We start from the raw sequence: 25,840 nt of genomic DNA, 5'->3' as shown, positions 1-25,840 counted from the left end.
ATTTCTGGAGAAAACAAGATATAGACTGGACGGGAAAAAAACAACATTACCGAAATTTGATGCAAAAATTTAAAGTGACGCTTCTCCATTATTGAAGTCAGGGTGTGTGAGATCATGTGTCTGTCATGTATCCTTAGACTAGGACAGTGTTTCCCAACCAGGGTGCCTCCAGCTGTTGCAAACCTACAACTCTCAGCATGCTGGAAGTTGTAGTTTGGCAACAGCTGGAGGCACACTGGATGGGAAACTGGTTTCAGGCAATTCTACAGTGCATTAAAGCAGTCTTTCCCAATCAGTGTGCCCCCAGCTATTGCAAAACTACAACTCCCAGCATGCCTGGACAGCCTTTGGCTGTCCAGGCATGCTGGGAGTTGTAGTTTTGCAAGACAAAGGCACACTGGTTGGTAAACACCGGAGCAGTGTTTTGCCAACCAGGGTGCCTCCAGCTGTTGCATAACTACAACTCCCAGAATACCTGGACAGCCAAAGGCTTTCCAGGCATGCTGGGAGTTGTAGTTTTGCCTGGAATTGTAGAATTGTCTGTAACGGGTGTTTTACAACCAGTGTATCTTTGTCTTGCCAAAGGCTGTCCAGGCATGCTGGGAGTTGTAGTTTTGCAATAGCTGGAGGCACACTGGTTGTGAAACACTGCTCTAATGCACCGTAGAATTGCCTGAAACCAGTGATTTCCATCCAGTGTGCCCCCAGCTGTTGCAAAACTACAATTCCCAGCATGCTGGGAGTTGTAGATTTGCAACAGCTGGAGGCACCCTGGTTGGGAAACACTGCTCTAATGCCCTGTAGAATTGTCTGCAACCAGTGTTTTCCAACCAGTGTGCCTTTGTCTTGCAAAACTGCAACTCCCAGCCATTGGCTGTCCGGGAATGCTGGGAGTTGTAGTTTTGCAACATCTGGAGGTCTGCAGGTTGGAGACCACTGCATTAGGGGGACCCGGCAGTATCCTTTGTGCAAAGGGTCCGTTCGGCAAAATGGGAAGTGTGAACGAGCCCTAAGTTACCATAAATGGGAATAATAGTTGAAAATTGGGTTAAAGGGGTATTCCAGGAAAAACTTTTTTTTATATACATCAACTGGTTCCAGAAAGTTAAACAGATTTGTAAATTATTTCTATAAAAAAAATCTTAATCCTTTCAGTACTTATGAGCTTCTGAAGTTAAGGTTGTTCTTTTCTGTCTAAGTGCTCTCTGATGACACGTGTCTCGGGAACCGCCCAGTTTAGAAGAGGTTTGCTATGGGGATTTGCTTCTAAACTGGGCGTTTCCCGAGACACATGTCATCAGAGAAGACTTAGACAGAAAAGAACAACCTTAACTTCAGAAGCTCATAAGTACTGAAAGGATTAAGATTTTTTAATAGAAGTAATTTACAAATCGGTTTAACCTTCTGGAGCCAGTTGATATATAGATATAAAAGTTTTTTCCTGGAATACCCCTTTAAAGATGGGTGACGGCTAAGATGGCTGTCATTGAATGTGGCAAAACAGCTGCCACTAAGCTTTTCTAGACTCCTGAATGGCACATTGAATCTACCAGCAATATGGAACCTTACAATGTATTTCTGACCCAGTCAGGGGGATGGTCATGAACTACATCACTGGCCAATTGTTTTACTTCACAGGGAACATGAATTTAGAATCTATGGAGAATCCGATACGACAATTCTCCACGGCGTCCAACACACATTCATGTCATTGTGTGCCCCACAGGTTAAGGTCATTGACAAAATTCCGCCCCCGGGCACCACCACACATAATGCATCCCGGGACAATGGCGGACAATGCTAAGGGACAATTCTGTGTGTTTTTGTGAAACGTCGCCATGTCAGCTCCACCGCGTCCGTTCGCCGGCGCAGAATAGGGCTTTACACTGGGCGGCATTCTCTGCATTCCTGATGAGCATTCCCAGCACACGTCACACCTACACTCATGGAAAACAAGTGTGACAAGGGCCGGACACACAAAAGATCAGTGTGCTGCGCCAAAAGATTATTCTGCTGACCTCCTGAGCCAGACCTAATAATGAGGACACAAAGAGACACTTAAAGGCGAACTCCATAGTAACACCGCACTCAGGGCTGGGGCAAGGATTTTTGCCACCCTAGGCAAAAGCTAACTTTTTCCTGGACTCTGCCCATTTGTCCGCCCTTTGACACCCCTCACCTTACTACTGGGGTAACACACTGTAACAAACCCACTCCCCATGTAATCTCCTTACTACTGGGGTGACACACTGTAACAAACCTCCTCCTCATGTAATCTCCTTACTACTGGGGTGACACACTGTAACAAACCTCTTCCAAATGTAATCTCCTTACTACTGAGGTGACACACTGTAACAAACCTCCTCCCCATGTAATCTCCTTACTACTGGGGTGACACACTGTAACAAACCCACTCCCCATGTAATCTCCTTACTACTGGGGTGACACACTGTAACAAACCTCCTCCTCATGTAATCACCTTACTAATGGGGTGACACACTGTAACAAAGCTCCTCCTCATGTAATCTCCTTACTACTGGGGTGACACACTGTAACAAACCTCCTCCTCATATAATCTCCTTACTACTGGGGTGACACACTGTAACAAACCTCCTCCTCATGTAATCACCTTACTAATGGGGTGACACACTGTAACAAACCCCCTCCTCATGTAATCTCCTTACTACTGGGGTGACACACTGTAACAAACCTCCTCCTCATGTAATCACCTTACTAATGGGGTGACACACTGTAACAAACCCCCGCCTCATGTAATCTCCTTACTACTGGGGTGACACACTGTAACAAACCTCCTCCTCATGTAATCTCCTTACTACTGGGGCGAGAGACTGTAACAAACCTCCTCCTCATGTAATCACCTTACTAATGGGGTGACACACTGTAACAAACCCCCTCCTCATGTAATCTCCTTACTACTGGGGTGACACACTGTAACAAACCTCCTCCTCATGTAATCTCCTTACTACTGGGGCGAGAGACTGTAACAAACCTCCTCCTCATGTAATCTCCTTACTACTGGGGTGACACACTGTAACAAACCTCCTCCTCATGTAATTTCCTTACTACTGGGGTGACACACAGTAACAAACCTCCTCCTCATGTAATCTCCTTACTACTGGGGTGACACACTGTAACAAAGCTCCTCCTCATGTAATCTCCTTACTACTGGGGTGACACACTGTAACAAACCTCCTCCTCATGTAATCTCCTTACTACTGGGGCGAGAGACTGTAACAAACCTCCTCCTCATGTAATCTCCTTACTACTGGGGTGACACACTGTAACAAACCTCCTCCTCATGTAATTTCCGTACTACTGGGGTGACACACAGTAACAAACCTCCTCCTCATGTAATCTCCTTACTACTGGGGTGACACACTGTAACAAACCTCCTCCTCATGTAATCTCCTTACTACTGGGGTGACACACTGTAACAAACCTCCTTGTCATGTAATCTCCTTACTACTGGGGTGACACACTGTAACAAACCTCCTCCCCATGTAATCTCCTTACTACTGGGGTGACACACTGTAACAAACCTCCTCCTCATGTAATCTCCTTACTACTGGGGTGACACACTGTAACAAACCTCCTCCCCATGTAATCTCCTTACTACTGGGGTGACACACTGTAACAAACCTCCTCCCCATGTAATCTCCTTACTACTGGGGTGACACACTGTAACAAACCTCCTCTTCATGTAATCTCCTTACTAATGGAGTGACACACTGTAACAAACCTCCTCCTCATGTAATCTCCTTACTACTGGGGTGACACACTGTAACAAACCTCCTCCTCATGTAATCTCCTTACTACTGGGGTGACACACTGTAACAAACCTCTTCCAAATGTAATCTCCTTACTACTGAGGTGACACACTGTAACAAACCTCCTCCCCATGTAATCTCCTTACTACTGGGGTGACACACTGTAACAAACCCACTCCCCATGTAATCTCCTTACTACTGGGGTGACACACTGTAACAAACCTCCTCCTCATGTAATCACCTTACTAATGGGGTGACACACTGTAACAAAGCTCCTCCTCATGTAATCTCCTTACTACTGGGGTGACACACTGTAACAAACCTCCTCCTCATATAATCTCCTTACTACTGGGGTGACACACTGTAACAAACCTCCTCCTCATGTAATCACCTTACTAATGGGGTGACACACTGTAACAAACCCCCTCCTCATGTAATCTCCTTACTACTGGGGTGACACACTGTAACAAACCTCCTCCTCATGTAATCACCTTACTAATGGGGTGACACACTGTAACAAACCCCCTCCTCATGTAATCTCCTTACTACTGGGGTGACACACTGTAACAAACCTCCTCCTCATGTAATCTCCTTACTACTGGGGCGAGAGACTGTAACAAACCTCCTCCTCATGTAATCTCCTTACTACTGGGGTGACACACTGTAACAAACCTCCTCCTCATGTAATTTCCTTACTACTGGGGTGACACACAGTAACAAACCTTTTCCTCATGTAATCTCCTTACTACTGGGGTGACACACTGTAACAAACCTCCTCCTCATGTAATCACCTTACTACTGGGGTGACACACTGTAACAAACCTCCTCCTCATGTAATCTCCTTACTCCTGGGATGACACACTGTAACAAACCTCGTCCTCATGTAATCTCCTTCCTACTGGGGTGACACACTGTAACAAACCTCCTCCCCATGTAATCTCTTTACCACTGGGGTGACACACTGTAACAAACCTCCTCCCCATGTAATCTCCTTACTACTGGGGTGAAACACCAGCTTTATGGTGCAATTTTCAGGAATTCTGGCGTATTTGCAAAAGTAAATCTGCATTGTGCGCAAAAAGATGTTTCCCTTTTCATTCGCCATTACCTGGGAGCAGTGCATTCTGGGGTCTTTTTTTTTTTCTGTCTAAACTAAACCATGGTGGGAAAGAAAGGTCAGGTGATATATTTGCCGCGCCATTTCTGTAGATTACATTACGGCTACAGATACATGGGGGAAGATTTATCAAAACCTGTGCAGAAGCAAAGTTGCCCAGTTGCCCATAGCAACCAATCAGATCGCTACTTTCATTTTCCAGAGGCCTTGTTGAAAATGAAAGAAGCGATCTGATTGGTTGCTATGGGCAACTGGGCAAATTTGCCTCTGCACAGGTTTTGATAACTCTCCCCCATGGTTACTATGGCCGCAGCACATTGCCACATATCGCAGCGTCATTTCTCGGCATCCGTGTGGCTTTCTGGCAGCTGTTGGGTCCCGTTTGCGGCAACTTACGCGTTACAACACGACTACCGACGCCACCAAAGCCTTTTATGATACAGATGCATAAAATCGCAGCGAATGAGCATGGCCTATGGCCGTCATCTCCAACCTGCGGCTCCGCAGCCTTTGCGGAACTACAACTCCCAGCATGCTCTGGCAGGCAAATGTAGTTTTGCAGCAGCTGGGGAGCCGTAGATGGGAGAACACCGCCCTTTGGCACGTTTCCATCTCACACCACCTGCATCATGTTCACCATCAGGGGGCAGCAGCGGAGCGGAAACGAAACGCAGTCACCTGTAAAGTGTAGCGGAAATAATTTGCTATTATCTTTACACATCAGAATTATTACAGCTTTACTCCTGGTTTTTATTTCTGGCACATACAAAGATGTATACTGTAAATAAATATATATAAAAATAATAATAAAAAAAATATATATATATATATACACAGTGGTCCCTCAAGTTACAATATTAATTGGTTCCAGGACGACCATTGTATGTTGAAACCATTGTATGTTGAGACCATAACTCTATGGAAACCTGGTAATTGGTTCTGAAGCCACCAAAATGTCATCCAAAAATAGGAAAAAGTCAGGATTAAACAAAAATAAGTAGATAACTAATAGAGATAAAGCAAATCCTTCCATATAAAAGTAAGAAAGATCTGCTGGGAGCTGTAAATCATTGTCTATGTCAGTGTTTCCCAACCAGGGTGCCTCCAGCTGTTGCAAAACTACAACTCTCAGCATGCCCGGACAGCCAAAGGCTGTCCGGGCATGTTGAGAGTTGTAGTTTTGCAACAGCTGGAGGCACCTTGGTTGGGAAACACTGATCTATGTAGAGGACAGGAGCTTCTTCAGGGTTCTGTACAGAATACACAATGTCCTAAAAAAGTAATGGAGCCGCCCTCACCTGGTGTCCAAAGGAGCAGGTAACCCTGGTACAGGTAAAGTGTACAGAACATGTAATACCTCCCTGTACTGTAGGGGGCTCTACCAGACACCAGTCAGTGCATGCACTTCAGTAATACAGGTAAAGAGTACAGAACATGTAATACCTCCCTGTACTGTAGGGGGCGCTACCAGACACCAGTCACTGCATACACTTCAGTAATACAGGTAAAGAGTACAAAACATGTAATACCTCCCTGTACTGTAGGGGGCGCTACCAGACACCAGTCAGTGCATTCACTTCAGTAATACAGGTAAAGAGTACAGAACATGTAATACCTCCCTGTACTGTAGGGGGCACTACCAGACACCAGTCACTGCATACACTTCAGTAATACAGGTAAAGAGTACAGAACATGTAATACCTCCCTGTACTGTAGGGGGGGTTACCAGACACCAGTCAGTGCATGCACTTCAGTAATACTGGTAAAGACTACAGAACATGTAATACCTCCCTGTACTGTAGGGGGCGCTACCAGACACCAGTCAGTGCATACACTTCAGTAATACAGGTAAAGAGTATACAGAACATGTAATACCTCCCTGTATTGTAGGGGGCTCTACCAGACATCAGTCAGTACATACACTTCAGTAATACAGGTAAAGAGTACAGAACATGTAATACCTCCCTGTACTGTAGGGGGTGCTACCAGACACCAGTCAGTGCATACACTTCAGTAATACAGGTAAAGAGTACAGAACATGTAATACCTCCCTGTACTGTAGGGGGCACTACCAGACACCAGTCAGAGCTAACACTTCAGTAATACAGGTAAAGAGTATACAGAACATGTAATACCTCCCTGTACTGTAGGGGGCGCTACCAGACACCAGTCAGTGCATACACTTCAGTAACACAGGTGTTTTATCAGTGAATGCCCATTCTGATTGGTCAGTTCTTCCGGCCATTGACACGTTTCACAGATCTGGACTGTCTGTACATATATATATATATCTTCCCTACGGCTTAGGGCGCAGCCATACCGAGCTGTATTCACTGGTTAATGATTTCTGAAGTGTATTTGCCTGAGATAACATAGAAAGATTTCCTTCTGGTCACAAATACAAGTAGCTGATCACTAAATCTACAATGGTCTTATTTTATCTTTCTAAGGCCGCATTCAAATCTCGTTTTTGCAATACGGTTCCCGTATCAGGTTTTTTGAAAATAAAAACGTATGTCCCAAAACTGGACCGGACCATATACCTCTGTACAGTTTTAAACTGTATATGGTTTGAAAACGGATGTCTGGTTGCATACGGTTTAATATGTTTATTTTTTATATTTTTTATAACGGATACGGTTTTATGTTTGTCCTTAATTAAATAAAGTTCTTCTTGTTCTATTTGTGGGAAGAACTTTCGGCGTGCACTGCGCATGTGCAAACTGCAAAACCGTATTGTGCAAACCGGATGGAACTGTACGCACACCCGGACATAAAACCGTAGTAGACAACGGTTTTGTGTACGGGAAAAAAACGGATAAAACCGTAAATGATGCAAAACGTACACAACCGGATGCTACATTTGGCGTACGGTTTACAATGACGTGTCTATACATACGGTTTGCAATACGGTTCCATGCAGTTTTCACACTGAAACCGGATACGGGAACCGTATTGCAATAATGAGATGTGAATGCAGCCTAAGGCTAGGTCGGTGTTTTCCAACCAGGGTGCCTCCAGCTGTTGCAAAACTACAACTCCCAGCATGCCCGGACATTGTGAATCCCGTATAAAGGATCTGTCAGACAGGCGGCCTGCAGAGCGGGCGCAGAGGAGACGTCATGTGGCTGTAAGCGTATGGAGCGGGCACCCGCCGAGGGTTGGCAGCAATTGTCAGGACAGAGATCGATATGTGCCGGCTATGTTAACCATTTAGATGCCGCTGTCAATACTGACAGTGGCATTTAAACTGTTATAATGTGCATCACTGTGGTATAGTGGCACCTAGCCGATCCGTTGTCAACAACAACCCCCCCCCCCAACCCATCGTCATGTGAAGAAATGTCAGAACGATTAAAGGGCTACTCTGCTACCCAGCGTCTGGAACATTGAATTCCGAACGCTGTGCGTGGGCATACGTGTTCATGCCCGCCCCCTCGTGACGTCACGCCGTCGCGCCCCCTTCCCATAGACTTTCATTGAGAGGGCAGGCTGTGACTTCACTAGGGGCCGAGCGTGAACATGGAAGCCCGCACACAGCGTTCGGAACTCAATGTTCCGGACGCTGGGGAGGGGAGTAGCCCTTTAAAATAAACCCAGTGTACGGAAAAAGGCTTCCCAACCGACCAGCAACGCGTCCATCATAACAGTGATATCTGGGGGAGTCGGCCCGTTTGTCAAAGAGAAGGCCTCTAGTCCTGTTATGTCATTGAATGTGTTTCCCAACCAGTGTGCCTCCAGCTGTTGCAAAACTACAACTCCCAGCATGCCCGGACAGCTGGAGGCACCCTGGTTGGGGAACACTGGGCTAGGTTCACACATAAGGGGAAATTTATCAAAACCCGTACAGAGGAAAAGTTGCCCAGTTGCCCACAGCAACCAATCAGATCGATTCTTTTGTTTTTAACAAGGCCTCTGCAAAATGAAAGAAGCGATCTGATTGGTTGCTATGGGCAACTCAGCGACTTTTCCTTTACACAGGTTTTGATAAATCTCCCCCATTATATTGGAAGTAGGAGAAGGTGCAAACTAGAAAGGTAGAGTACAAAAAGGTGACAATGATAAATTCCCCCAATTGAGTTTTCTTAATGTAATGTTTGTACACAGTGACCTCACCAGCAGAATAGTGAGTACAGCTCTGGGGTATAATACAGGATATAACTCAGGATCAGTACAGGATAAGTAATGTAATGTATGTACACAGTGACCTCACCAGCAGAATAGTGAGTACAGCTCTGGGGTATAATACAGGATATAACTCAGGATCAGTACAGGATAAGTAATGTAATGTATGTACACAGTGATCTCACCAGCAGAATAGTGAGTACAGCTCTGGGATATAATACAGGATATAACTCAGGATCAGTACAGGATAAGTAATGTAATGTGTGTACACAGTGACCTCACCAGCAGAATAGTGAGTACAGCTCTGGAGTATAATACAGGATATAACTCAGGATCAGTACAGGATAAGTAATGTAATGTATGTACACAGTGACCTCACCAGCAGAATAGTGAGTACAGCTCTGGAGTATAATACAGGATATAACTCAGGATCAGTACAGGATAAGTAATGTAATGTGTGTACACAGTGACCTCACCAGCAGAATAGTGAGTACAGCTCTGGGGTATAATACAGGATATAACTCAGGATCAGTACAGGATAAGTAATGTAATGTATGTACACAGTGACCTCACCAGCAGAATAGTGAGTACAGCTCTGGGGTATAATACAGGATATAACTCAGGATCAGTACAGGATAAGTAATGTAATGTATGTACACAGTGACCTCACCAGCAGAATAGTGAGTACAGCTCTGGAGTATAATACAGGATATAACTCAGGATCAGTACAGGATAAGTAATGTAATGTATGTACACAGTGACCTCACCAGCAGAATAGTGAGTACAGCTCTGGGGTATAATACAGGATATAACTCAGGATCAGTACAGGATAAGTAATGTAATGTATGTACACAGTGACCTCACCAGCAGAATAGTGAGTACAGCTCTGGAGTATAATACAGGATATAACTCAGGATCAGTACAGGATAAGTAATGTAATGTGTGTACACAGTGACCTCACCAGCAGAATAGTGAGTACAGCTCTGGGGTATAATACAGGATATAACTCAGGATCAGTACAGGATAAGTAATGTAATGTATGTACACAGTGACCTCACCAGCAGAATAGTGAGTACAGCTCTGGGGTATAATACAGGATATAACTCAGGATCAGTACAGGATAAGTAATGTAATGTATGTACACAGTGACCTCACCAGCAGAATAGAGAGTACAGCTCTGGAGTATAATACAGGATATAACTCAGGATCAGTACAGGATAAGTAATGTAATGTATGTACACAGTGACCTCACCAGCAGAATAGTGAGTGCAGCTCTGGAGTATAATACAATTCTATATATAAACATGTGTGGTCAGAGGTGGAGACACCTTTGGGCCTTAGTGTTTCCCTCCCTGCCCCATGGATACATTAATATGACAGGAGGCGTCATGTACAATTAATGAGCGCCATCTTGTAGGATTTCGCGCTGTCACTGGCATGTGTGGCTGGCAGACGTTCAGCGCCTGCAGAGCTGTTTATTCCACCAGCAAGAAGAATCTTTATCTGTTCATTTGGAGATAAATCATCTTTAAATGTAAATTAGGGTAAAATTCTGAAATTACAACATGAACGCAAACTGTCAATAGTCTACAAACATTTACAGCATTTCCTTATTTTACAAAAATAGCGATAAAGGAAACGAAAGAATTTCCCAATGAAAGGAGAAGTACAGTTCTCTGTAATGTAATAATATTCATTGTACTGGAGTCGGAAGGAGTTTTTACCTCTAGTGTGAGGGGTTTTGTCTCCTCTGGATCAGTAGGGACTCATTAGGGATATAGGTTGGACTTGATGGACTCCGGTCTTTTTTCAACCTTATGAACTATGTTACTATTATAGAGCAGTGCTAAACAACGTGCCTTCAGCTGTTGCAAAACTATAACTCCAAGCATGCCCAGATAGCAGTTTGCTGGAGTTTTTGTTTAGCAACTGCTGGAGACACACTGTTTGGAAAACACTGATACAGATACATATTTAATATCTACATGATAAATAGATAGATAGATAGATAGATAGATATGAGATATATAGATAGATATGTGATAGATAGATATGAGATAGATAGATAGATATGAGACAGATAGATAGATATGAGATGGATAGATAGATATGAGACAGATAGATAGATATGAGATGGATAGATAGATATGAAATAGATTGATGAGATAGATAGATAGATAGATAGATAGATAGATAGATAGATAGATAGATAGATATGAGATAGATAGATAGATATGAAATAGATAGATATGAGATAGATAGATATGAGATAGATAGATAGATAGATATGAGATAGATATGAGATAGATAGATAGATATGAGATAGATAGATATGAGATAGATAGATAGATATGAGATAGATAGATATGAGATAGATAGATATGAGATAGATAGATGAGATAGATATGAGACAGATAGATAGATATGAGATAGATAGATAGATATGAAATAGATTGATGAGATAGATAGATAGATATGAGATAGATAGATAGATAGATAGATATGAAATAGATAGATATGAGATAGATAGATATGAGACAGATAGATATGAGATAGATAGATAGATAGATAGATAGATAGATAGATAGATAGATAGATATGAGACAGATAGATGTGAGACAGATAGATATGAGATAGATAAATAGACCCACCCAAGTTAAGAATGTTATGCTCAGTCTTTCCTGCAGGGGGCGCACAGGACTCAGGAGATGAATAGAAGGATTTCTCAGTCATTCACCCAAAATGAAAATTTACTAACAAGATTTGAGCTCATTGAGATCATGCAGTACTGGGGTGACAGTCAGTGGGTCAGAAGCCATAGGGGCCCCAGTTATCTTCTTGGAGAGTGCACGGCTTATCCTACTAGACTGCCAAAGACTAATAGACCCCAGGACGGTCTCCGTCCACCCCAGATAACCAGTAGTGACTACAATACATCAGTGAACTGTTCTCTGTTATCAGCCACAACCTCCAGCAGATGACTAAGTGGTCAGTGGGTTCTGATATGAAAGCTGCTGGCACAGCAGGGTGATAATATACAGGTAGAATCTGCTGAGCTGTAATCTCCACATTATACTTATCACAAGACGGTTCATCATCATCCGCCGACATGTCCCATCACGAGATATCATGTCCAAGTATGTGGAGTATTCAACCGCAGAGGAGACTGGATCAGGATGTTCTGCTCAATGCCAGGACTATGGTGGCTCAGCTGTACCGGTGCAAAAGTTTGATAGGGACGTCATTGCAGTCCACATATATATATATATATATATATATATATACACAGTATATAAATAATACTGCCATGTATATAACAGTGCTGTACAATACCTACATAGAAGTAGTATACAGTAAACCAGTGGTCCCTTATTGGGATGCCAGGAGAACCTGCCAGGGATTCTGCCTCATTTCCAGGTACAAAATGGCGACAGGACGCACTGGGTTGCCTAAGGCTTTGCACGACCACAGCCGACCCCTAGGCCACAGGCAGCATAATGCCTGCAGCTACAAAAGCAAGAGGCTGGGAGAGTCTCTTCGGGAACACAATGAGTGACGTCATTGTGCACAACCTGAAGGTAGAGAAGCTCCCGGCCTCTAGTGGCTGCAGGAAGAAGCTGCCTGCAGCCCATAAGCTGGAGCAAAAGAAGCCACAAAAGGTGAGTATGTTGTTGTTGTTGTTGTTTTTTTTTTTTTTTTTTTTTTTTTTGTACGCTTTTAAAACTTGGAGATGGGGTCCTAAAACAGGAAGAAGATTATTTTCACAGGCAAATCACCTTCAAGGGGGGGGGGGGGGTCCTAGCTACATTGAGCAAGCTACCTTCAGGGGGGGTACAACCTAGAGCAGGCTAACTTCAGGAGGTCCCACATACCGGAGGCAGACTACCTTCCGGGGGTCCTACTTACAGGGAGAAAACTACCTTTGGGGGGGGGGTCCTACTTACAGGGAGAAAACTACCTTTGGGGGGGGGGTCCTACTTACAGGGAGAAAACTATCTTTGGGGGGGGGTCCTACATCCAGGGAGAAAACTACCTTTGGGGGGGGGGGTCCTACTTACAGGAGGCAAACGACCTTCAGGGGGTCCTACCTATATGGGGAAAACTACCTTCAGGGGAACCTACCTATATGGAGAAAACTACCTTCAGGGGGTCCTACCTATATGGGGAAAACTACCTTCAGGGGAACCTACCTATATGGGGAAAACTATCTTCAGGGGGTCCTACCTATATAGGGGGGGGAAACTATCTTCAGGGGGTCCTACCTATATGGGCAAAACTACCTTCAGGGGGTCCTACCTATATGGGGGGGAACTATCTTCAGGGGGTCCTACCTATATGGGCAAAACTACCTTCAGGGGGTCCTACCTATATGGGAAAAACTACCTTCAGGGGGTCCTACCTATATGGGGAAAACTACCTTCAGGGGAACCTACCTATATGGGGAAAACTGACTTCAGGGGTTCTACCTATATGGGGAAAACTACCTTCAGGGGAACCTACCTATATGGGGAAAACTACCTTCCGGGAAACCTACCTATATGGGGAAAACTACCTTCAGGGGATCCTACTTATATAGGGAAAACTACCTTCAGGGGGTCCTACCTATATGGGGAAAACTACCTTCAGGGGGTCCTACCTATATGTTGAAAACTACCTTCAGGGGGTCCTAACTACAGAGGGAAAACGACCTTGTTTTTAGCCGTGTTTTTTCTCTTTTGTAGACAATTATTTGGTAGGGGTGCAAATGTCTTCAAACTGTGGACCTCCAGCTGTTGCAAAACTACAACTCCCAGCATGCCCGGACAGCCAACGGCTGTACGGGCATGCTGGGAGTTGTAGATTTGCGACAGCTGGAGGTCCACAGTTTGGAGACCACTATTATACAAGTTTATTATTGACTTAAATGTACAAACGGTATGCAGTAAGCTCCTTATCTCCCCCTAGTGGTGGGTAGTGAAATCCAAAATGTGTCTACATCTCTGCAGGGGGTTTAGAATTCTGTATAATAAAGATACATTAATATTTACAAAATATTTGGACCTATTTAGGTTAAAATAGCTGTTTTAGCTGCCTGCAGCCACCGACCATCAAAATATTATGCAGGTCTAAGGAGAGTATATAGGCTCCGGTTGGCATTTAAAGGGGTGATCCACTGGAAAATATTTTTTTATATATGTTTTTTTTTTTTTTTTTTAAATCAACTGGTGCCGGGAAGTTATACAGATTTGTAAATGACTTCTATTTAAAAATCTTAACCCTTCCAGTACTTATCAGCTGCTGTATGCTCCACGGGAAGTTCTTTTCTTTTTGAATTTCCTTTTATGTCTGACCACAGTGCTCTCTGCTGACACCTCTGTCATTTTAAAGGGGTTCTCCGGTCACGCCTCGTGATGTCACGCCTCCGCCCCCGTGTGACGTCACACTCCGCCCCTCAATGCAAGCCTACGGGAGGGGCGTGATAGCTGTCACGCCCCCTCCCGTAGGCTTGAATTGAGGGGCGGAGAGTGACGTCACACACCGCCGGCCCAGTGGTCGCCTATAATCAGACCAGGAGTGACCACGCTCCGGGGACTGATTACAAACGGGGTGCCGGGTGCAAGATCACAGGGGTCCCCAGCGGCGGGACTCGCGCGATCAGGACTCTTATCCCCTATCCTTTGGATAGGGAAAAAGATGTGTAGGCACCGGAGTACCCCTTTAAGGACCTGTCCAGAGTAGGAGCAAATCCCCATAGCAAACCTCTCCTGCTCTGGACAGTTCCTAAAATGGACAGAGGTGTCAGTAGAGAGCACTGTGGTCAGATATAAAAGAAATTCAAAAAGAAAAGAACTTCCTGTGGAGCATTCAGCAGCGGATAAGTACTGGAAGGATTAAGATTTTTAAAATAGAAGTAATTTACAAATCTGTTTGAAAAAAAAAAAAGGTTTTCCAGGGGAGTACCCCTTTATTAGTAGCATGGCCGCTGGTTATAATGTTAATAGTAATGTAGCTGCTGGTTGTCATGTACATGGTAATAGCTGCAATCTTGGAAGGTCCCCTGTGATGACGGCGCAGATGTCCCAGGGCCCGTGGAGACTTCCGCCCGTAAATAGATAGTATTGTTTACAGGTGATGACTGGCCCGGCAGGTATGGTTAGTTTCACTTTCAGCCACGAAAAAGTTTCACCGAGAGCAGACCTATGTGTGTGTCACTGCCCCATTGGCACAAAACCTCACCTCTGTGTAATACCGGATACTGCACCATTAGAAACACAATCCTCTCCAGACTGATACATTTCGCCTGCACTGATACATTGTAACAAACGATTTTAGTGCTGCTGGGATGTCTACTTTAAGGGTACGTTCACACGAGCGGATATTTTTGCGGGTTTTCCGCTGCGTATTTGAAAGTGGGCGGGCTCTTCTTGGCAGTCCGCAGCAGATTTTCCGCAGTGGAATTTACGCTGCGGATTTTCCGCAGCGTAAATTTTTTACCGTGGAAAATCTGCTGCGGACAGCCGAGAAGAGCCCGCCCACTTTCAAATACGCAGCGGAAAACCCGCAAAAATATCCGCTCGTGTGAACGTACCCTAAGTCTGGATACATTTGTAACAAACCCTCAGCTGTGAGAAATATTAGACCTGGGGCGGGTTTCAAATGAAAAAATTGCTCCCTTTCACTGACAGCAAGCAGAGCACTTAAAAATGGTGATTCTTCACTAGAAATCCATGGCTTTTTTTATTTATTTATTTTTATTTATTTTTTTTGGAATGAAAAAAAAAATTCATAAAAAGTCACCTACACCCAATAACACCCCACTGTGAGTGTCCCAGAGCTCCCCCACTTGTGCAATGGTCTGATCCCCAATATGTCACCTGACCCATAATTCTTCCAATTGACTCAAGTGAAAATGTTTTACAACACATGCATCATTAATAACATTGCCCTTTTATGGACGAATACATATTCATTTGTTCTATATTACATTCCAAATTCATTGTTGAAATATTACTTTTGATTAATTCTTTGGAAAAAAAAACTATAAAAATCACATAAATCGGAAAAATATTATTATGTTATCCCCCCCCCCCCCCCCCTTATACAACGGTTCAAATGGTACAGTCCACACTTGCTGGGCTTTATACCATATTAAACATTGTTTATGGGAGACTCTATGAGCCATAATGCGGGGTGCAGCTATAGTGTCACCCCCCCCCCTGTAATTTCTTCCAAAAATAGCGCCACCCCTGTCCTCAGGTTGTGCAAGGTATTACAACTTGGCTACATTAGCTTTTTATGGAATGGAACTGAGCTGCAATACCACACACAACCTGATGACAAGGGTGGCGCAGTTTTCGGAAAAAAAAAATCAGCTCTGTTTTTTTAATCCTGGATAACCCCTTGCAAAACTACAACTCCCAGCATGCCCGGACAGCCTTCGGCTGTCCGGGCATGCTGGGAGTTGTAGTTTTGCGACAGCCGGAGAGCCACAGGTTGGGGGTTACTGCTCTACAAGATGCATAGAATGCTGCAATGCCAAGCTACCGGCTGATAACAGAGAACAATAAATAGATTATCTTTACCAATCCTACAGTCAGCCTAAAACAGATAACAAAAGACAATAGATCCCATTCACCTGCCCTGTATATATGACTGATAACAGGGAACAATAGCTCAGTTGTATTCAACTAACGTAACAGAAACAGATGGGATTGGGAGGGTTCTTAAAGGGACAGTGACCCTATTGTCTTTACATTATTGTATCAATGCTATACGCAAAGAATACTCAACATCGTGTATATTTTGTGATACACAGGATTAGATCTGACATTTAAAGTTCCATTTCCCACGAGATGTCACTCCACAAACATAAGATGCGGCCAAGAAAAAAAAAAGAACCCTGGATACTGGGAGCGCGACGCTCTGCGTGCCAGGATCCTCAGCCTCCGTTATTTGTACGCAGCTCATCGACAGTCACACAGATTGGAAGCCTTGAAAATGATTAAGATACAATCTGTGCAAATTGTATCATTACTAATAATTACCGTCCATAATGCGTAAGAGAGAGCTGCAGGGCCCCATAGCAACAGGTGGGATAGGCTCCTCCCCCTCAGCTGTGGGACGAGGGGACAAGCACCCATCCACTATGTAGGGGGGTCAACAATCATAAATGCTATTAGGGTATGGTCAGGGCTCAAGTCCTGCAGGAACACGTGGGAACTGAGTTCCTGCACTTTTTCCACACCAGGAACCCCATTCCCATTTGCTGGAGTCCTGCAGGACCAGCCCTTGAGTGGAGATCTTGGGTGAGTTCCCTCACTTTATTTTCCAGGACTTGACCCCTGGGTATGGTCACATATAGCTTCATTTCTGCAGATTTTTGGAGGATTTTCACTTCCCAATAGTAATCAATAGGGATGTCCTGATATCACAATTTGTAAAACAAAGTATGAGTACTGATAATTTTATCAAGTACTTACCAATACCAATTACCGATTTTTTTTTTTTTTACTGTCATGTGACAGCAGTGGCGGCTCTAGACTTTGTAAAGCATTAGGCAACACTTGAACATGAGGCCCTCACTGACACTCATAGATAAAGGGTATTCCATGAAATGTATATACATATATATATATATATATATATATATATATATATATATATATATATCTCAACTGGCTCCAGAAATGTAAACAGATTTGTAAATTAGTTCTATTAACAAATCTTAATCCTTCCAGTACTTATCAGCTTCTGAAGTTGAGTTGTTCTTTTCTGTCTGGCAACAGTGCTCTCTGCTGACACCTCTGTCTGTTTCGGGAACTGCACAGAGTAGAAGAGGTTTGCTATGGGGATTTGTTTCTACTCTGGACAGCTCCCAAGACAGGTGTCATCGGAGAGCACTTATACAGAAAAGAACAACTCAACTTCAGCAGCTCATAAGTACTGAAAGGATTAAGATTTTTTAATAGAAGTTACAAATCTGTTTATCTTTCTGGAGCCAGTTGATATATTAAAAAAAAAGTTTTTTCCACCAGAACCCCTTTAAGATATGTCCACAATAGTAAGGTCGGGAATCCCCCCTATTAGGAAGATTCCCCCAGTAGGTCGGGAATCCCCCAGATGCCCCCAGTAGGTAGGTGAGATTTTGTAAAATCTGTAGGTTAGACAATCCTTTGTGAGCTGAACAGCCCTAAAGGTGCGTTCACACTACGGAATTGCCGCAGAATTTCCGTCCGGAATTCCGCGGGCGCAATTCCGCGGTGTGAACTTTAACATTAGTGTGAACGGGTTTCCGCGAGACCCGTTCACACTGCGGAATTTCAGCGGCGGACATTTCCGCGAGCGGACCATAGCCGTCAATGGTGACGTTTCAGTGCCCCGCGGCCCTAGTGCCGAAACACCATCGGTGGCGGCCGCCAGGCGGAATCTCCACTCGCGTAATTCAGCCACGAGAATTCCGTAGTGTGAACGCACCCTAAGACTCACACTCTCTCCCTGCACTGATACATTGCAGCAAACTATCAGGACTGGAGGGAGGTTTGTGCTGCTGATATATTTAAAGGGGCACTGTCAGTATCAACATAACATCCAGAACATAATCCTTCCCGCCTGCAGCATCCTCTTTTGTCCCAGCTGAAGCACAAGCAGGGACAAAGTCCAGTAGTTGAGGGTGCGACTAGAACTCCTCTGTGCTCACTCCTGTCCTATCAGAGTGCAGCATGAAACCAGAGAATAGGGGGTTACAGAGCAGCCTGCAGTAATTGGATGAAGAAACCCAGCACAGCACAGCAGACCCAGGGAGGAAGTGAATGCATGGTGTGCTCACTCCTGTCCTATCAGAGTGCAGCATGAAAACAGAGAATAGGGGATTACAGAGCAGCCTGTAGTAATTGGATGAAGAAACCAAGCACAGCACAGCAGACCCAGGGAGGAAGTGAATGCATGGTGAGTGAGGGCGGGCTCAGTGCTTGCCTCAGACATGCCTCTTGCTGAGCAGTGGATGTCAGAATGGGTAAGCAGCAGAATAGAGGGATTTGTGAATACAGAAGCTAGACACATGAAGCAGGCTTGTAAAGTATCTGCATGACCTAGTGAGGAACATATAGAAGCATTATTTTTTTTCTATGCTGTGACATGTACACTGTTAAAGGGGTACTCCGCTGGAATTGTTTTTTTTTTTTGTTTGTTTTTTTTTTTTTATAAATCTACTGGTGACAGAAAGTTAAGTAGATTTGTAAATTACTTCTATTAAAAAATCTTAACCCTTCCAGTACTTATTAGCTGCTGAATACTACAGAGGAAATTCTTTTCTTTTTGGAACTCAGTGCTCTCTGCTGACATCACAAGCACAGTGTTCTCTGCTGACATCTCTGTCCATTTTAAGAACTGTCCAGAGTAGGAGAAAATCCCCATAGCAAACATATGCTGCTCTGGACAGTTCCTAAAATGGACAGAGATGTCAGCAGAGAGCACTGTGCTCGTGATGTCAGCAGAGAGCTCTGTGTTCCAAAAAGAATTTCCTCTGCAGTATTCAGTAGCTGATGAGTACTGGAAGGATTAAGATTGTTTAATGGAAGTAATTTACAAATCTGTTTAACTTTCAGGCACCAGTTGATTTAAAAAAAAAAAAAAAGTTTTCCATCGGAGTACCCCTTTAAGTGGAATACCTAGAGTGGATACAATTGTAGCAAACCCTCAAGAAAGAGAACTATGCTGCTATATTGAGTTAACAAGGGGTTGTCTTGATTGGGAACAATTGTAACAAACCCTCAGCTCCGAGAACTTTCTGAAATAGAAAAAAGAAATGTGCTGCTCCTATATTTAGTCCTCAAGGGATTAGATACAATTGTAGCAAACCCTCAGCCCTGAGAACTTTCTACAAAGGTAAAAGATTTGTGCTGCTATATTTAGTCCACAAAAAGGCTTGTCTGGACTTGATCCAACTGTAACAAACCCTCATCTGTGAGAAGTTTTAGGCCTGTACTGGCTGCCCCCTTCTGAACTCACTGACAAGGTGGATGAATACAGTATATTAGAAAGTGACACAATGTTTCGGCTTTATTTACAAAATGCTGAAATCCCTAGAAGCCAAAACTTCCTGATACAACCGCCTGTCCTGTCTGCATTAATGCTGCTAAACAGGTAGAGTCGGTATCTAGGCAGCACAGTGTAACCAGATGACACTCGTATCATTGTGAGTCAGGAACGTATAGGAAACGTGACCGCAACGTAGAGAGCGCGAGAAATACGGTATAGACGTTAGAGCTGCCGAAAGGACGAGCAATCTATCACTGCTGGGGTTTCTGGAGACTGGAAAAGCTGGGTGGCAGGCAGTTTGCCTGAAGAGTTCTCATGAAGAGCTCTAATATTACTGCTTTACCAAACAGATATTCTATTCAGGAGACTGGGAGAGCTGGGTGGCAGGCAGTACGCAGTGCAGGGCTCACAGTATTCCCCCAGCTTTTTCAGTCTCCTGAAGAAATTTTCTGTCTGGTAAGCAGACATATGGAGACTACAACTCCCAGCACGCCTGTACATAGAGTTACATGCACAATCTATGGCAGTGTTTCCCAACCAGGGTGCCTCCAGCTGTTGCAAAACTACAACTCCCAGCATGCCCGGACAGCCAACGGCTGTCCGGGCATGCTAGGAGTTGTAGTTTTGCATCAGCTGGAGGCAACCTGGTTGGGAAACACTGTTATAGACGGTGCATGGTGCGCCCTGTCCTGGCATGCTGGGAGTTGTAGTTTTGCAACAGCTGGAGGCACCCTGGTTGGGAAACACTGTTATAGACGGTGCATGGTGCGCCCTGTCCTGGCATGCTGGGAGTTGTAGTTTTGCAACAGCTGGAGGCACCCTGGTTGGGAAACACTGCTATAGACAGTGCATGGAGCGTGCTGTCCAGGCATGCTGGGAGTTGTAGTTTTGCAACAGCTGGAGGCGCCCTGGTTGGGATACACTGCTATAGACAGTGCACGGAGCACGCTGTCCTGGCATGCTGGGAGTTGTAGTTTTGCAACAGCTGGAGGCACCCTGGTTGGGAAACACTGTTATAGACGGTGCATGGAGCGTGCTGTCCAGGCATGCTGGGAGTTGTAGTTTTGCAACAGCTGGAGGCGCCCTGGTTGGGATACACTGCTATAGACAGTGCATGGAGCACGCTGTCCTGGCATGCTGGGAGTTGTAGTTTTGCAACAGCTGGAGGCGCCCTGGTTGGGAGACACTGCTATAGACAGTGCACGGAGCACGCTGTCCTGGCATGCTGGGAGTTGTAGTTTTGCAACAGCTGGAGGCACCCTGGTTGGGAAACACTGCTATAGACAGTGCATGGAGCGTGCTGTACTCGCATGCTGGGAGTTGTAGTTTTGCAACAGCTGGAGGCATCCTGGTTGGGAGACACTGCTATAGACAGTGCATGGAGCACGCTGTCCTGGCATTCTGGAAGTTGTAGTTTTGCAACAGCTGGAGGCACCCTGGTTGGGAAACACTGCTATAGACGTGGTGCGCACTGTCCAAAAATCAGTGATAGTAGAAACCGACACCAGCTTGAAGCTAGATGTAGATTCCAGCATGAACAGTAAAAAAAAAAAAATGCGCCATATTTATTAAAGGGTTACTGTGGTGGGGAAAAAACTGTTTGCAAATCAACTGGTGCCAGAAAGTTAAACAGATTTGTAAATTACTTTTATATAAAAATCTTAATCCTTCCAGTACTTATCAGCTGCTGTATGCTCCAGAGGAAGTTGTGTAGTTCTTTCCAGTCTGACCACAGTGCTCTCTGCTGCCACTTCTGTTCGTGTCAGGAACTGTCCAGAGAAGGAGAGATTTGCTATCGGGGTTTGCTCCACGGACAGAGGTGGCAGCAGAGAGCACTGTGGTCAAACTGGAAAGAACTACACAACTTCCTGTGGAGCATACAGCAGCTGATAAGTACTGGAAGGATTAAGACTTTTATATAGAAGAAGTTTACAAATCTGTTTAGCTTTATGGCACCAGTTGAGTTTAAAACATTTACCCCTTTAACTGATTCCTCCCATAAACACATTTTACAATTCTGACCAACATGACGTTCCTCACTCCACCTTCAAGTTGATCAATCAATTATCAGACTTTATAATTTATTATAATTTATGTCAGATCACAAGATACCGGTAAACAAAAGTGATCATTGCTGAAACACAGAATAATAAAAAAAAATAGCAGTAGCAATGATAATCCTGAAAAACTATTTGAATCATATGGATGGTAACATTAATGATGATGATAATTGTTATATTATTATTAATAATAATAAATGTTATGAACGACAAAAATAGTAAATATTATAAAAAATAATAATTATATTAATAATGATGATAATAGTTATAATAGCAATAATGAAAATTATGAAAATTAATATTAATAGCAAATATTCTAAACAATAATACTGAATATTATACATAATAATACTAATGGTAAATATTCTGAACAATAATACTGAATATTATACATAATAATACTAATGGTAAATATTCTGAACAATAATAATTATTAATATTATTATGAATTGAATAACACTTGTATATATTTTGAACAATAATGATAAATATAATGTGCAATTATAATAATATTAATAACAAAAATAATCATTCTGAATAATAATAATACTAACTTTATTATTACTACAAGAAAACGAAACAAGTGATAACCAACTAAGAAGAAATAATACCAATAGTAAAAATAATTACATTTACTTAAATAGTGTGAAAAGACAATGATACTACAACTAATAATAATAATAATAATAATATAAATTTATATTTTTATTATGTTTTGGTAGCGGTATGTAATCAGCCCTGCAGCAGATGAACAATACATTATTATTATTATTATTATTACTTTTTTCTTGTTTGTAGAAGGACTCACCAGTCAGTCGGTCAGCCGGTCAGGGAGGCTTGTCATATCCAGTAGAGATGTGCTGCTGTGTGTGTCATGCCCGGTTGGCGCACCGACAGTACCAAGTGATACCACCCTCTGTATAAAACAAAGGACAAATAAGCCCAGAGCTACAAGGATTGTCCCACTGGTCCGGGCCCGGACCCGCACAAGAAGGGCATTGTTGAGCTGCACTTGGTTCCTTTAACCCTTGGCATGTCCAGCAGATGAAGGGTTATATCTCGTATCTATGTGAGGACGGAGTAAGAATGTTCAACAAACAAGTTTAGTGCAATTACAAAATACAAAACATTCAGAAAGTCTTCATACCCTTTTACTGTTGTAACATTTTGTTATGTTGCTCCTTGTGTTCCCCATTATTTTGTGAGAACAGAATGTTATAAATCTTTACTGATTTATTAAAAAGAAAAAAAAATACTATAATCTTGCAGTGACATAAGTATTCATACCCTTTCCTCAGGACTTAGGTGAAGCCCCTTTGGCAGTGATTCCGGCCTCCAGTCTTCTTGGGGATGAGGCCACAAGGTTTACACTCCTGGATTTGGGGATTTTCAGCCCATTCTTCTCTGTAGATCCTCTCAGCTCTGTCAGGTTGGATGGGGACGGTCGGTAGAAGCCATTTTAAGGTCTCTCCAGAGATGGTTTATTGGGTTTGGGGTCTGGCTGGGTCACTCAAGGACATTTACAGAGTTGTCCCTAAGCCGCTCCTGTGTTGTCCTGGCCGTGTGCTTAGGGTCATTGTCTTGTAGGAAAGTGAATCTTCAGTCCAGGCTGAGGTCCAGAGCTCTGGATCAGGTTTTATTAAGAATTTCTCTGTACAGTAACCCCCCTGACATGCGATGGCCCCGACATATGATAAAATCGACATACGATGCTTTTATATGTCGGGGTCATCGCATTAACTGCTATCCGACAACGCAAAATGCTTAAGCTGCTGTCGGATAGCAGTTTAAGCATCCCGGACAGGTTTGCTTACCTATCCCCGCTGCTCCGGGTCCACGTCACGATCCTCCGGCGTCTTCTGCATCTTTTTCCGGGGTCCGGGCCTCGCTTTCCGGCGTTGTTATTACGTCACTATGCACGCCGCACCGGCACAGCAACGTAATAACGTCACCAGAAAGCGAGGCCCGGACCCTGCAGAAGATGCGGAAGACACCGCAGGATCCCCAAGAAGACACCGGAGCAGCGGGACAGCATCAGGAGCCCCTGGGACAGCATCGGGAGTGGTGAGGACGCGGTCCGGAGCGGCGGGGACAGGGGAGTATAACTTCCTATACTTTACATTGCACGGATCCCTCAACATATGATGGATTCGACAAACGATGGGTCGTTTGGAAAGAATTACCATCGTATGTTGGGGGACCACTGTACCTATCTCCATTCAACTTTCTTCCAGACATGATGCTGCCCCCACCAGGATCACTGTAGGGATGGTATTGGGCAGGTGATGGGCAGTGCCTGGTTTCCTCCAGACATGATGCTGCCCCCACCATGATCACTGTAGGGATGGTATTGGGCAGGTGATGGGCAGTACCTGGTTTCCCCCAGACATGATGCTGCCCCCACCATGATCACTGTAGGGATGGTATTGGGCAGGTGATGGGCAGTGCCTGGTTTCCTCCAGACATGATGCTGCCCCCACCATGATCACTGTAGGGATGGTATTGGGCAGGTGATGGGCAGTGCCTGGTTTCCTCCAGACATGATGCTGCCCCCCCCCCCCCACCATGATCACTGTAGGGATGGTATTGGGCAGGTGATGGGCAGTACCTGGTTTCCCCCAGACATGATGCTGCCCCCACCATGATCACTGTAGGGATGGTATTGGGCAGGTGATGGGCAGTACCTGGTTTCCTCCAGACATGATGCTGCCCCCACCATGATCACTGTAGGGATGGTATTGGGCAGGTGATGGGCAGTACATGGTTTCCTCCAGACATGATGCTGCCCCCACCATGATCACTGTAGGGATGGTATTGGGCAGGTGATGGGCAGTGCCTGGTTTCCTCCAGACATGATGCTGCCCCCACCATGATCACTGTAGGGATGGTATTGGGCAGGTGATGGGCAGTACATGGTTTCCTCCAGACATGATGCTGCCCCCACCATGATCACTGTAGGGATGGTATTGGGCAGGTGATGGGCAGTGCCTGGTTTCCTCCAGACATGATGCTGCCCCCACCATGATCACTGTAGGGATGGTATTGGGCAGGTGATGGGCAGTACATGGTTTCCCCCAGACATGATGCTGCCCCCACCATGATCACTGTAGGGATGGTATTGGGCAGGTGATGGGCAGTGCCTGGTTTCCCCCAGACATGATGCTGCCCCCACCATGATCACTGTAGGGATGGTATTGGGCAGGTGATGGGCAGTGCCTGGTTTCCTCTATACATGATGCTGCCCACACCATGATCACTGTAGGGATGGTATTGGGCAGGTGATGGGCAGTGCCTGGTTTCCTCCAGACATGATGCTGCCCCCACCATGATCACTGTAGGGATGGTATTGGGCAGGTGATGGGCAGTGCCTGGTTTCCTCCAGACATGATGCTGCCCCCACCATGATGTTTGCTCTGATATACATTGTCATCTGTGAGACCTTATATAAACAGGGCTGTGTCTGAGCTCTACAGGCAGTTCTTTCCTTCTCATGGCTTGGTGTCTGTTCTGATATACATTGTCAGCTGTGAGACCTTATATAGACAGGGCTGTGTCTGAGCTCTACAGGCAGTTCTTTCCCCCCTCATGGCTTGGTGTTTGCTCTGATATACACTGTCAGCTGTGAGACCTTATATAGACAGGGCTGTGTCTGAGCTCTACAGGCAGTTCTTTCCCCCTCATGGCTTGGTGTTTGCTCTGATATACATTGTCATCTGTGAGACCTTATATAGACA

General features: G+C 44.4%; 1 protein-coding gene across 4 annotated transcripts in view; it reads right to left on the bottom strand.

Annotated features, from left to right (window-relative positions):
* Positions 1-22,984, bottom strand: part of MAG (myelin associated glycoprotein) — a 79,473-nt gene extending 56,489 nt beyond the window's left edge. For 2 of the 4 annotated variants that reach the window (XM_056543856.1, XM_056543862.1), the window contains exon 1: positions 22,915-22,984. The gene's annotated coding sequence lies outside the window, so the exon portion shown is untranslated. Of the gene's footprint in view, positions 1-4,896; positions 5,014-22,914 lie in introns of those variants that run through there. The other 2 variants (XM_056543860.1, XM_056543859.1) reach the window with 2 other exon arrangements.
* Between the last annotated feature and the right edge of the window lie 2,856 nt (positions 22,985-25,840).

The sequence above is a fragment of the Hyla sarda genome, chromosome 10 (genome assembly GCF_029499605.1).
Source record: "Hyla sarda isolate aHylSar1 chromosome 10, aHylSar1.hap1, whole genome shotgun sequence".
In the NCBI taxonomy this organism is placed as follows: Eukaryota; Metazoa; Chordata; class Amphibia; order Anura; family Hylidae; genus Hyla; species Hyla sarda.
The sequence above is the reverse complement of the archived record's forward strand: the minus strand, read 5'-3'. Positions and strand labels throughout refer to the sequence as shown.